Source organism: Monodelphis domestica, chromosome 3, assembly GCF_027887165.1.
Source record: "Monodelphis domestica isolate mMonDom1 chromosome 3, mMonDom1.pri, whole genome shotgun sequence".
In the NCBI taxonomy this organism is placed as follows: Eukaryota; Metazoa; Chordata; class Mammalia; order Didelphimorphia; family Didelphidae; genus Monodelphis; species Monodelphis domestica.
The window spans coordinates 378,007,101-378,021,361 of NC_077229.1; positions in this window are offsets into that span (position 1 = coordinate 378,007,101).

Below are 14,261 nucleotides of genomic sequence, written 5' to 3' on the forward strand. Positions count from 1 at the left end.
GGAACAGTCAGTACTCCTTCAAAGTTGGTTTATACTAGATCAAAATCAGAACTTTTACTGATAGTCTGTAGGATATCCTATACTATTTTGGCAAAAAAAGCTTTCAAAAAGTCAGGAGTCATTACTAGTATGCTACTTCTGTGAATATAATAGTAATATAATATAATAATAGTAAATTATAGCACTTTATCTGGCTAACTTCAATAGGCATACTCAAGCCAGGATATAAAATATCTAGAGAATTCATGGAGGGTAAAAGAATATGTTTTTGAAAAATCTGAGCTCTAAATACTATATATGTTACTTTTCAAGTTAGATTTTAGGCACCTGGCTTATATTTTCTCCATGTTTGAATGTGAAGTTCAATTGAACCAATACAATTTTGATGTCTCTATGAACATGTGTATTTCTTTCCAAATAAAGGCCTAAATTAAACATATATTATAGATATGTATGTTTGTATATGTACATAAGTATATATATTTTGTACTTATATTTATGTGTGTGTATATACATGCATATATATGTATATACACACACGTATAAACTAATTATCCTGACATTGAAACATCCTGTGGTTCTGTCAGATGTTTGATGTGATAAGCATTTTGTGGAACATTACTTGTCTTATACTTCTATTTTCACTATTGTAGGATAGAGTAAATAATTGACAATCTGATCAACTATTAAGCAGGATATTTTCCATATGAACACACTTCTTTGGCTGTTTTCAGAAATCCATCAGAAAATGCCTCGCTACATGTTTGCACCTATGGTTCCTATGACTGGCATAGACCACAATACAGTTCTATCTAATAGCTGAACAGCTTCTCCATTAGAGCCTGTGTTTTCTTGGGTATAACTCAGTTGTCAAATTTTCCTCCAAGGCTGAAATGTGACATATTGTACAATCTGCTAGGCCAGGAGCAATTTTTTAAAGGAAAAATTAGTTTGACCAATTTTAAGCTCCAGAAGGGAAAAATTACATTACATGGAGGGCCTTTTTTAGTGTTATGCTCTTGAAATTTGGGGGAGAAATGACTTTGTTATACTGGGTGATTTATGCATCTGCTATATATTTGGTGAGAACAAAAGTAAATTAGAAAGGTTTTTTAAGTCTTTGTCCTTGATAAAGTGAAATGTTAGAGTACATTTTTCCCATAGCCTGTAATTGAACAATTTCACTTAGATGCTTGACTCTTGCACATGGAAGAACATTTTTTTTTAACCACAGGACATAACATTTAAAATCCATAGACATCAGAAATGGGAACAAATACACATGATACACATATGTACATACATATGTCTTTGTATTGTTACGTATATTTATACTGAGTATATACACCCCCATACATATACACACATATATGTATACACTTAACGTAATGCAAATATAATTTAAATGTTTTATCACGTTCTTTAAAAATAATTAACGTTACTTCTCAATACATCTTCCCAAATAAATCCTCTCTTATAAGAAGGGAAAATAGTCACAACAAAATGAACTGATTTAGTAACTATCTAAATGTCTATTCAGTAAATCACAACATTCCAAGTATACTCTCAAGTTACTGAGAGAATATTATACTGTCAATAAACATTTATTAAGTTTCTACTATGTATCAGGCACTGTCATGAATGCTTAGTGTACAAATGTCCTCAAGAAGCTTACAGCCTAATGGGGGAGACAATAAGCAAGAAATATATACAAACAAGCTATATACAAAATTAATAGGAAATAATTAGAGAAAAAAGGCAGTAGACTAAGAGTGGCCCAGGAAGGTTTCCAATAGAAGATGGGATTTTAGCTGGGACTTAACAGAATCCAGAGAAGTTAGTAGATGGAAATGAGGAGAAATAACACTTCAGGCATGGGTTGCAGGTAGAAAAAATAGGAACGTTAAGGAATGGAGTGTTTTGTTTGTGGAATAGCAAAAAGGCCAGTGTCACTAGATCATATAGGGTAACTGGTAGGAGTAAGATTTAAGAAGACTGAAAATAGAGAATGGGGAATAGCTCATGAGGGTCTTTGAATGACAAGTAAAGGATTTTGTATTTGGTCCTAGATGCTATAAGGAGCCACTGGTGTTTATTGAATATGAGGGTGACAAGGTAATAGCTGTGTTTTAGGAAGATCTCTTTGGTGGCTAAATTGAGGATGTATTGGAATGGGGAAAGGCTTGAGGCAGATAGACCAACCAACAGACTACCGCAAGAGGTGATGGACTGCAATAAGTGATGATGGACTGCAATAGACTAGAGGCAGTACTAGAGGACAGAAGGCTATATTTAAGAGAAGATGTAAAGGTGAAATCAACAGGCCTTGACAACCAATTGGATATGAGGTAGGGTAAGATATAGTGAGGAGAGAAGAATTCACTTCAGTTGCCATCCTGAAGACCTGGATTGATGATGTTGTCCTGGACAGATATATGGAAGTTAACATTTTTTTTTTTGGGGGGGGGGATGGACAGATCATGATTTCAGTTTGGGGCCTGTTAAACTTAATATATCTATTAGACATTGTGGTAATTAAAATAGTTGAAGACTTAAATTGTAGTAGATATAAGAGTGGATGAATAAATTTGTGACCGCAGAAAATATGTTTTCACTACAGTGTCTTGGTTTTAAATCAAATATAAGGTGGTCGCCAGGGAAATATTCCCAATTATGAATATACCCAAGTCAACTGGGTTTTATAGAGAATTTAATTAATAATACAATGAGGAATTAAAGAAAAGAGAGAAAGAGAGAAAAAGGAAATAAGTATGAAGGGCCTTAAGCCAACATGGCCTAGACCTGAGTCTTAAGAGAGAGAGATCAGTCAGTTAGTCTTTTATCACTCACCACAAGGTCTGTCTAAGCAAGGATTCTAGTGACATAGTCTCCTCAGAGAGAGTTCCAGCCAGAGTCCTCCTCAAAGAGCCTTCCAGCCAGAGACTGTTTCAAAGGGCCTCTCTCAAGAGCCTCCAGAGGGACAGAGTCCCCTCAGAGGAGCTCCAGCGAGACCTCCTTAGAGATTGTCCTCCAAGAACTTCCCTTCTTCAGAGCCTCTCCTAAGAGCTTTTCTCCGAAAGGCCTTCTTCTTTCAAGAGATTCTGCTTTTTCTTATATGGGGGGTTTTCTCCTATGTCACCTCCCCTAAGTTCTTCCATCTACCAATCACAGTAGATGTTTTCCAAAGGACAGCCCATTCTAAAAACACTGCTGGGTCCACTAATCCCTTTAGTAAGTTTGAACCAGAAAAAAAAATACTGCTGGGTCCACTAATCCCTTTAGTAAGTTTGTACCAGAAAAAACTTCTGAATAAGTTTTCACCTCTTTGCTCCTGGCAAGTTTACAAGTTGCCTGACCTTTAATAGGTTCTTAGCACCCCATTGTATTACTTCTAAAAATAGGCATGGCTTAAAGAACTTTTTGCCTCACTATAAGTATGGGCCCAAGTACTCTCATTATTTAGCAAGGAGTTCTCTCCCCTAAAGCAGTCCTAAGTACGGGTGGAGTAGAGGTCCTCCCATTTCTGATCCAAGTAGAGTTCCCACATTTTAGATGGGTAATGGTCCCTAATAGGGAATTGTTCCAATGAAAAATTCCCCAATGGGGAATTTTTTTTTAACATTCACAAGTCTGAGAAATTTCAAGATTTACAACATCCAGTTCAAGATATCTGGAAGGTAATTGGAGATATACAACCACAGAGCAGCAGAGAGGTAAGGGCAGAATTATCAGCATAGAGATTTTAATTAAATCTCCAAGAATTGATAAAATCTCAAAAGTGAAGTTACATAGAGGAGAAAAGAGGGCCAAGAATAGAAATCTGTGGATCATCTCTGGTTAGAGAGTGTGCCCATTGTGAGGAGTCAGCAAATGATCTTGAGGAGTTGTTGGATTGTTAGGAGAAAATCCAGGAGATTATATTGTATGAAAATCTAGAAAGAAGAAAGTATCATAGACAAGAGGGTGATCAATATAACAAAGGCTGCTTATAGATAGAAGAAAATGAAGATTTAGAAAAGCCCATTTGATGTGGCAATTAAGAGATAATTGTTTACCTTGGACTAAGTAGTTTCAGTAGAATGCTGAGATCACCAGATAGAGTGTAAAGGATTTTGAAGAGAGTGAGAGGAAAGAAAGTAGAGAAACATAGTGTTAAGGGACTGAAGGAGTTTGGTCACAATGGAAAAAATAGATAAAGGATGATAAATAGTGGATTGAAAGACTAAAGACTAAATAAAAGTGGATTGAAAGGAAATAGGGGAGACATGGGTATGTTTGTAGGCATTAAGGTAGGAATTGGCATAGAGGGTGAGTTTTAAAATAAGTGTTAGATTGGAGATAAAAGAGTAGAACAATATTTTGAAGGAGATGGGATGGGACTTGATGGTTTGTAAAGGTAGAGGGGTTAGTGTTGGTTAAAAATAAGATCATGTGAGGCAGAGCCAAGATAGTGGCATATTAGCAGGAGCCTTCTGAATCTCCTTCCAACCAAACATTACAAAACATCTCGAAAGCATAGAAATCAAAACCAGATAAGTAGATGGGCTTTACCATTGGACACAGTATTGGACACAGTATTAAAGGTGGGAAATGAATTGAGATCCCCATGCTATAAAGGCTCAAAACTGTACTCATTAAAGAGCAAGTTGATCACCCCTCCCCCAGACCACCTATGTGCCTGAGTTAGAGTGAAGGTCAGGGCAATCTTTAAATTCTTGGGGCTAGGTGAAAGCACAACTGATGTATTTCTGAGGGTAGTGCTAGGCCTTGGCAAAGAGACTTGAGGCTGAAGAGCATGGAGCTGGGGCAGTAGAATAAACAGCTTGGGGAGAAACATGACTGGCAAAAACCAAGGCATCAGGGCTGGGAGGATAGCTTCAGGGCAAGTTACACTGCAGTTGAAAATCCAAGTAGTGGAAGATGAGGAAGATAGCCTAAGGGCAAAACACTTTAAAGCTCATGCTCCACAAAGAACATCACTGATCTATTTGCCTTTACTCAGGCTTCTGACTAGGAAGGGAAGATAATTCCAAGATAAAACCTACAATACAAAAGATAAGAAAAGAATGACCACTAACATTCAGTAACCCCAATCCACAAGTGGCAAAAAGAATAAAGAACAACAAAATAAAGCTCTTGACCCTGGAGAATTTCTGTGGAGAAAAAGAGCAAAATAGCTAAGCAATAACAGAGAGAAAACAAACAAATCCAAACTATCAAAAAAAAAAAAGGAACCTGGTAACAAGCTCTGGAGGACTTGAAAAAGGAGTTTAAGAACCAAATAATAAAAGTAGAAGAAATATGGGAACAAACATGGGAAAAAGAAATGAAAGTAATCCTAAAAGAAAATAACAGTGTAAAAGACAAAATTGACCAAATGGAAAAAGAAGTACAGAAACCAAATGAAGTAATAAGCAAATTGGAGACCATAATTGACTTGTTGAAAGCCATGAAAATCAGTATTGACCAAACTAAAAAGGAAAATCAAAAGATCATAGCTGAAAATCAGTCTTTAAAGTCTGGATTTGGGCAAGAAGAAGCTAATGATCTCATGAGACAGCAAGAATTAAAAAAGCAAAATGAAAAGAAAGAAAAAATAGAAGGAAGCAGGAAATATCTCACTTAAAAGATAACTGATCCAGAAAAGAGATCCAGGAGAGACAATTTGAGAATTACTGGCCTTCTTGAAAGTCTGGAATAAAATAAAATCCTTGACATCATCTTATAAGAAATTGTCCAAGAAAATGCCCCGATATTCTTGAACAAGAGGGCAAAATAGCCATTGAATGAGTCTACAGGTCACTTCATACATTAAATTCTCAAACAACATCCTCGAGGAACATAGTAGACAAATTCAAGAGCTTCCAGGTCATAGAGAAAATATTGCAAACAGCCAGAAAGAGATAATTCAGATATCAAGGAGCCCCAAGCAGGATTAAACTGGATCTGGCAACCTCCACACTAAAGGACTACAAGGCTTGGAACATGATACCCAGAAAGGCAAGAGAATTAGTTCTACAATCAACAATCACCCAACCAAACTGACTATATACTTTCATAGAAAAGTATGGCCATTTAACAAAATAGAAGATTTCTAAGCATTCCTAATGAAAAGACCAGGACTAAATGGAAAATTTGATATCCAAATATAAAATTCAAGAGAACAATAAAATGGCAAACAAGAAAGGGGGAAAATTTTTAAGAGCTTCAATAGGTTAAATTGATTATAATTTTATATGGAAAAAAGATGTCTATGACTCTTAAAATCATTATAGATAGAAGAGTTATTCATAGAGGTTGTGATTCTAAGTCATTTAAGAAGATATGTAAAAAAAGGGGGGGAATAGAAGATGGTACTAAGAGAAACTTGAAGGAAGAAGAAAAATAGGATAAATTATGCAACATAAAGAGGTGCATGGCGAGGGCAGGGAAGAATATTAATAAAAGAAGGGAAGGAAGAGAGTGGTAATAGGTAATACTTAAACCTTATTCTGATTGGAATCTGTTCTGAGAGGGAAGAGTAGCCAGATCTATTGGGGTATAGAATTTTATCTTACCCTAGAGGGAAGTTGAGAGGGAATAACAAAGGGGGAAGGTGGAGTGGGGAATACAAAAATGAAGGGAAAGGGAACTATTAATAGACCTTAAAGAAAAATAAAAGTGGAATAACAAGGGATGGGGTGGGAAGGAAATTAATATAAGGGTGGGGAAAAGGGGGACTGATTAAAAGCAAAACAGTAATGTAGAAGGAAATAGTGAAAGAAGAAAGGACAAGACTAAAAGAGGAAATTAAAATGATGGGGAATACACAGGCAGTAATCATAACTCTGAATATGAAACAGATACTAGAGTAGATTAGAAACCAAAATCCTACTATATGTTATCTACAAGAAACACGCATGAGACAGGTTCAGGTAGACACACACAGGGTAAGGATAAGAGGCTAGAGCAAACTCTATTGGGCATCGACTGAGAAAAAGAAGGCAGAAGTCACAGTTATGATATCTGGCAAATCTAAAGTAAAATAGATCTGATTAAAAGATATAATGAAGGTAATTATAGCCTGATAAAAAGCAATATAGACAATGAAGAAATATCAGTACTAAATATGTATTCACCACATGGATTAGCATCCATATTTTTCAAGAAGAAACTATTGGAACTTAAGGAGGAAATAGATAGTAAAACTATACTAGTAAAAGTCAACCTTCTTCTAACAGATGTAGATAAATCAAACCAAAAAATAAATAAGAAAGAAGTAAGAGATGTGAATGAAATCTTAGAAAAATTAGATTTAATAGATATATGAAGAAAAATAAATAGGGACAAAAAGGAATATAACTTCTTTTCAGCAGCACATGTCACATTCACAAAGATTGACCATGTCCTAGGGCATTAAAAACATGACAAACAAATGCAAAAAACAAAAACAAAAACAAAAACAAACAAACCAGGAATAATAAGTGCAACCTTTTGGATCATATTGCAATAATAATTATAATTAGTAAGGATACATGGAGAAGTAAATGAAACATTAATTGGAAATTATATAATATGATTCTCCAAAAATTTATTGTTTAAAGAAAAAATCATAGAACAAATTAGTGATTTCATTGAAGAGAATGACAACAAAGAAACAACATATCAAAATCTATTGGATGCTGCATTGGCTGGAAATTGTATATCCCTGAGTGCAGATAACAACAAATCAAGAAAGGGAAGAGGTCAATGTATTGGGTATGCAAATTAAAAAAAAAAAAAAGAAAGAGAAAAAATTAAAAATCCCCAGATAAAACTAAATTAGAAATCCTAAAAATTAAAGCAGAAATAAATAAAATTGGAAGTAAAATAACCATTGAAGTAATAAATAAGACTATGAGCTGGTACTTTGAAAAAGCAAATAAAATAGATAAAGTACTTGTTAATTTATTTTTAAAAAGAAGAAAATTAAATGAATAGTATCAACGATATAAAGGGTGACCACCTCTAATGATGAGGAAATTAAGATAATTATTAAGAATTATTTTGTCCAATTATATGGCAAAAATATGACAATCTAGGTAAATGGGTGAATATTTTCAAAAATATAAATTGCCTAGATAAAATATTCTAAATTAAATAAGAAATAAATTTTAAGAAATAAAAATAAAATAAAATGCTATGACTTTCAAAAAAAGTGATTATATTGGCATGTAATATAGAAAAAGTAAAATTGATTAAAAATAAAGGGATTTCATTACTAACTTCTAAAATCTCTCTCTCTTTCTCTAATTGCTTTGGTCTTTGATGAAAAATCATAGATGTGGAAGATATTTCAAAGTTCATTTATTACAACTCCCTCATTTTACAGATGAAATACAGGCCCAGAAAAAAAGAAATATCCCAAGGTCACATAGGAGATGTATGTGTTCTTTTTATGGTAATTTATTTTATTTTATATACTCCTTAACTTTTGAGAAGGGTAAACAACCACCACTCTCTTTTTAGTGAAATTTCTGCATTTTAAGTGAGGATTGAGAAAAATCAGATAGAAAGCAAAAAACAAGAAGGCCAAGCAGGTAAGAGTGTATAGATTTCCTTCTTTACATCACAGATTCTTTGTTGTATTTCTTTTCCTTTTAATCTTCCTGAGACTTTATCTATAAACTTTTTCTTTAGTTTGAATCTATTTTCTAGGGCTCAGTTGTTGGAGAGACATTACAGAGCAGAAAAATAAAGAAGAAAAGATAAAGGCTATTGGAGGAAATAAAAAAGTGTTTATAATTGATGCTTTATTTACTTCCATATCTGGAATCATGTTTCTAGAGAAGAATATTTGACAACTATTTTTCTAAAACCTTTTCCTGCATTTAGCTTGAATGTCTACTATCCTGCCAGTCTTTGTTGAGGATTTTCATGACCCACGATAAGTCAATTTCTCTTGAACTTTCTCTCCTTGTTGGCATAGCTACTTAAGACTATACAATATATCCTTTGAGCACTTCATTATCTTCAGAAACATATTGAATTGATAGTTAATTTAAGCTACATTTAAATCTAATGAATATTTCATAGGTGAATAAGTTCAAATTTCTGGGTTAGCCATTTGTTTTTGCTTTCCCAATAGATACAATCACCTTTACTTACCTTCCTAATTGTTACTTTACACTTCAGAGTACTTAGTTCAGAAGATGGTGTTTAACGGTTGGAAAATGTCTAAATAAATTACAATATATAGACAATGAAATATTATTGCTCCATAGGAAATTATGAAATGGAGGGTTGCATAAAAATTGGGGATCCAAGGCAATTTTCTTAACTACAAGTTATTAGAAAAAATAGCAGAAAGATGGGGAATCAAGATGGCCACTTAGAGCAGCAAATGAGCTGTGTTGAGACTCTAGTGGTCTCTAGGATCTCAGGGTGGTACTGGCTAAGAGACAGAAGGATGGGTCAATTGAATGGATGCTGTAAATGATCTCAGCAAGCTAGTGTTCAATAAATCCAAAGATCCTAGCTTTTGGGACAAGAACTCACTGTTTGACAAAAACTGCTAGGAAAATTGAAAAGCAGTATTTGGAAAATCAGGTCTGTATCTATCTCACACCTTATACCAAGATAAATTCAAAATGGGTAAATGACTTAAATATAAAGAGGGAAATCATAAATAACTTAGGTGAATATAGAATTGTATACCTGTCGTATATGTGGAAAAGGAAAGAATTTAAGACCAAACAAGAAATAGAGAACATTACAAAATGTAAAATAAATGACTTTGAGTATATCAAATTAAATAATTTTTGTACCAAAATACCCCCAATGCCACCAAAATTAGGGAAATCAACAAACTTGGAAAAATTTATAACAAAACTTTCTGATGATGGTTTAATTTCCCAAATATATAAGGAACAAAGTCAAATTTACAAGAAATCAAGCCATTCCCCAATTGGCAAATGGTTAAGGGACACTAATAGGAAATTTTTAGATAAAGAAAACAAAATTATAAATATGCCCATGAAAAGTATTCTAAATCTTTCATAATTAGAGAAATACAAATCAAAACAACTCTGAGGTAACACCTAACACTGGAATCTACTGGTGTTAGCTATTTTAACACACTGGTGGTACTACTCTATATTTAACACCATCACTAACATAATGATATGATAGGGGTCGCAGTCAGCATTACAAAATACTGGAACTAGATATCAATAGAAATATCTACAAAATGGCTAACCCTCCGAGCTGGCTATGGTATTATGGTAGTTCTCTGGGAATTATATAGCACCATCAAGAAGGGAATGAAGATAATATGGGTAAAAAGATAATCAACAACAACATGGATAAAAGACTAGAGCTATCATTTCCCCAAATGACAACAATCACTGATATGTGCCAGGAATTCACAATGAAAAAGAATGAGAAACTGAGGAAGAGAAAGGAACTAGTAATAGGGGAGCACACTAAGGATGTTGATAATGACAAAGATGAATGCAAGGACACTGAGATACCTATTACAACAACTCTAACAGTGGGGGTGTGTACCGAGAAAATAATGGTAGACAAACAGACAAACACTGAGCCTGAGGAACTCCAAGGGGCACAAAAGATCATGACTCTCAGGGATTATGCCAAAGTTACCCCAGACTCTAGTGTTCTCCATGTGAAGGTGCATAAGTCTTTCAGCATCCAAGACTTGGATTCCCTGAAATGGAGAATGCCAAAATTTCATTCTGAACCATTCAAATGTTTGAGGGAGTTGAAAAGAGCATTTAAATTATATGACCCTAATTTCCAAGACATACAAATCCAACTCTCAGGACTATTTAGCCCTCAGGAATATGCACAATTTATTAAGAAAATGAGAGAGGACTGATGAGCTGGCCAGAATAATATGAGAACTTTGATTTTTCCAGACCTTCAAACTTGACTTATTTAGGAAAAGCATGGGAAGATTTATTGGAAGGGATCAAAAGCTTTTTCAATAGACTGAATGCTTGGGGAAAATTTGATAGACTGAGCCAGGGGCAGACAGAGAATCCTTCTGTCTACCTCAACAGGATCATGGAAAATGCTGAGGCTATTTTGGGCTACACTCAGGATAGTCAAGAAGTCATCCCCCATATAAAGAAGCAATTTTCACAAAGATATGTCCAACACCTCAAGTATTTCTTCATACTCTTTTGTCCAAATTATGAAGCATTAAGTATCCAAGACCTGAGAGATTCTGCCACATATTTGCATGAAACCCATACAGAGCAGCAGAAAGAAAATGAGGACCTGAAGCAGAAACTAGAAGAGACTAAAGAATCCCTTAGGTAGAAAGAGATAGAGGAGGTCAAGAATCTTGCTACCATCTGGACCTTCTTAGACCAAAGAACCTAATACCAAGCTAGGGAGCAAAAAGATAACAGAAAATGCTTTTTTTTTTTTGCCAAAGAGTGGGACACATAGTCATATTCTGTCCCATTAAGGCAAAATATGAGTAAGGTTATAGCACAGGCCTATAATATCAAAACAGGGTTACACAGAACAAAGGGTACAATAACTTTGGAAGACAGCAGACATACAATGATACATACAAGCCCAAATGTTGTGATCATTGCAAACTCAAAGAAGAAGCAACTCCCAGTCTCAAGACCATGCAACACCTAATTAGCCAGGGAGTGAAACCCAAATATTTGTGGGTCCTTGTAAAGGAAAACTCCCAATATTCAGCATAAAGTCAGAACCCAAGATTTAATGCACAGAAGGTGAAAGGGAGGAAAACTGGGGATGTCATAACAGGGAGGAAAATAGAACAAGTGATGGTGGGAGAATTAAAGTCTGTAGAGAAAGAGGGAGAGAAATGGAGTCTCCCACCACTGAATTCAGGACCAGAATGTGGTATTGATGAAATAGGGCCAAGAGGTGGAGAGAGGGGATAGATTGGTTTTCCCCCACACTTTCCCTAGTAAAACCTACTCTGGTTGTCTTCAGAATCACAGGTTACTGTTCCCTTAGAGACTTGGTTGAAATAAAATACAGGACAGACAGTTTCTCCTTCTCTGAGGAGAGAAGTATAACTTTCATCCTCCCAAATTCCAAGTCTCCCTTCTTGAATATTATGAAGCAGGCACTTGATCTAGGAAATAGCTATTTATTCTAATGCAACACGTGAAAGGTAGGGCAAATGCATTGTGGGATAAGGCAATAGGAAGGAGGGAAATAAGAAGTCCCTAAATAACAATTTGAAACCTTGTCCCCAAATCCTGCAGGGTCAGGCTTTGCCTGCCTGGCCCTCTGGGATCAATTGTGAGAGCTGTCCTAATTCCTAGCTGTCCTAGCTATACTATCAAATTCAAGGCTCTCTAGAGAGGTTGAGAGGAAATCTTTTGGTGAATGGCTTTCTGGCAAAGTCCTATTCACTCTGACTTGTTTTCCACTGGATACTGGGGTCAGGCTTCACAGGAAGATGCTCAAGGCTCAGAGTTTTGCTCAGATCAACCTCCCTGGTGGACTTCCCAAAGAGAAGTGAGTTCAACTGTTTGGATCTTCTCAGTTCCTCTGTTTCTTCTCTGAAATTCTCTCTCCTTCCTGCCCTTCCCCCTCTCAGGTTGGTCTTTCAACATGATGAGTCTGCTTTCCTCTCTTACAAAACTTATGCAAAATAAAATGATCATCAGCAGAAGAATACTGTAAGTAGTAACAGCAATATTGTAAGAATAATCACCTGTGAAAGACAGCTACTCAGATAAAGATTTAGATACTTAGGTCAAGAGAATGATCCAAAATAATTCCAAAGGAGTCATGATGAAAAATTCTGTTGGCCTCCAAAGAAAATTAATGAACCCTGAATGCAGGCTGATGCACACTTTTTTCTTTCTTTTCTTTTGCAACACAGCTATTATGGAAATATATTTCAAATGACTTCACATGTAAAATTGATAACAAATCACTTCCCTTTTCAAGGAAGATGGAAGGACTGAAGAGGGAAAAATCTGGAACTCCACATTTTAAACAAAATAAAGGTTATTTTTTACATGAAATTGGGAAATAGTTAATGAAATGAATAAAATAATTGTTTATGAAAAATAAAATTCTTTTACATTCAGATGTTCTAATTTTTCAGTTATTATGTAATAGTAGGACATACTCTTTCTCCAGAGGATTTTTTCTAACACAAAAATACTATTATGAATATTTCAGCATATATGAGAGTTTTTACTCTGTGTTTACCTTTGGCTATATGTTGAGTGATGGGAATTCTGGGTAGAAGGGTACAAATATTATAGCCACTTTTCCCTAATAACTTCTTGCCAATTGTCTTCCAAAATGTTTGGAACAATTTGCAGCTCAGTTAGCAGCATATTAGTGTACTTATCTTTTATACTCCTTTGTCATGAGCATTGTTATTTTTAGTCATTATAAATATCTTGAGGCTGTCATGAAATTCAGTTTAAAAAATTTTGTAATTCTCTTCTAATTAGTGATGGAGATTCCCCTCCTATGTTTACATTTATTCTTTTGGAAATTATTTATGCCTGTCCTTTGGCCATCTGTTTAAATTTTACAGCATCAGAGACTCAATGAGTTGGAAGGAAAGTGAGAGATCATCTAATCCAAATGCTTCCTCAGTGTATGAATAGCCTTTACAATATTTCTGGAAGGTAGCTAGCCAACCTATACTCAAATGTCTTTTTGGTGATTAGAATGTATTTCTTCCACTATTCCATAAGGCAGATCATTCCATTTACAAAAGATCTAATTCTTGGGCTCTTCTTACTTGTATTAAGCTTAAATCACTCTCTATAATTGCCATCTGCCACAAAAAATTCAAATCTGATTTTTGTGTGATGACCCTTCAAATAGGTGAATATAGTAGTGAAGACCTGCCAAGTCATAAGCTTTATGTATTTTAAATATCCACAGAACTGAGTAATTTCTTTTTCACTCGTGTCATGAGATATAAAAAGGAAGCAAAATCTCCATTCTTTTTCTCAACTTGTATAAGTGATGATTATATCCTTATTACCATAATTCAATTTAAAAATATCTCCTAACTAGAATTATTGATAATTAGAAATTAAGTAAGTAAAACCTTTTCCTCTCCATAATAACACTAAATAAAAGATCACTACAGATTCAAAATCTCTTAAGATCATTTCAATTTAAACATGTGGAAACATTGGCAGCAATTTGCCCTTTGCTCTTCTCTTTTTTCACAAAATAGTGCCAGACCAAAAAAAAAAAAGAAAGTAAAAAGAAGGAGGAATGTTTGCACATGACCCTCTCTTGCGGGT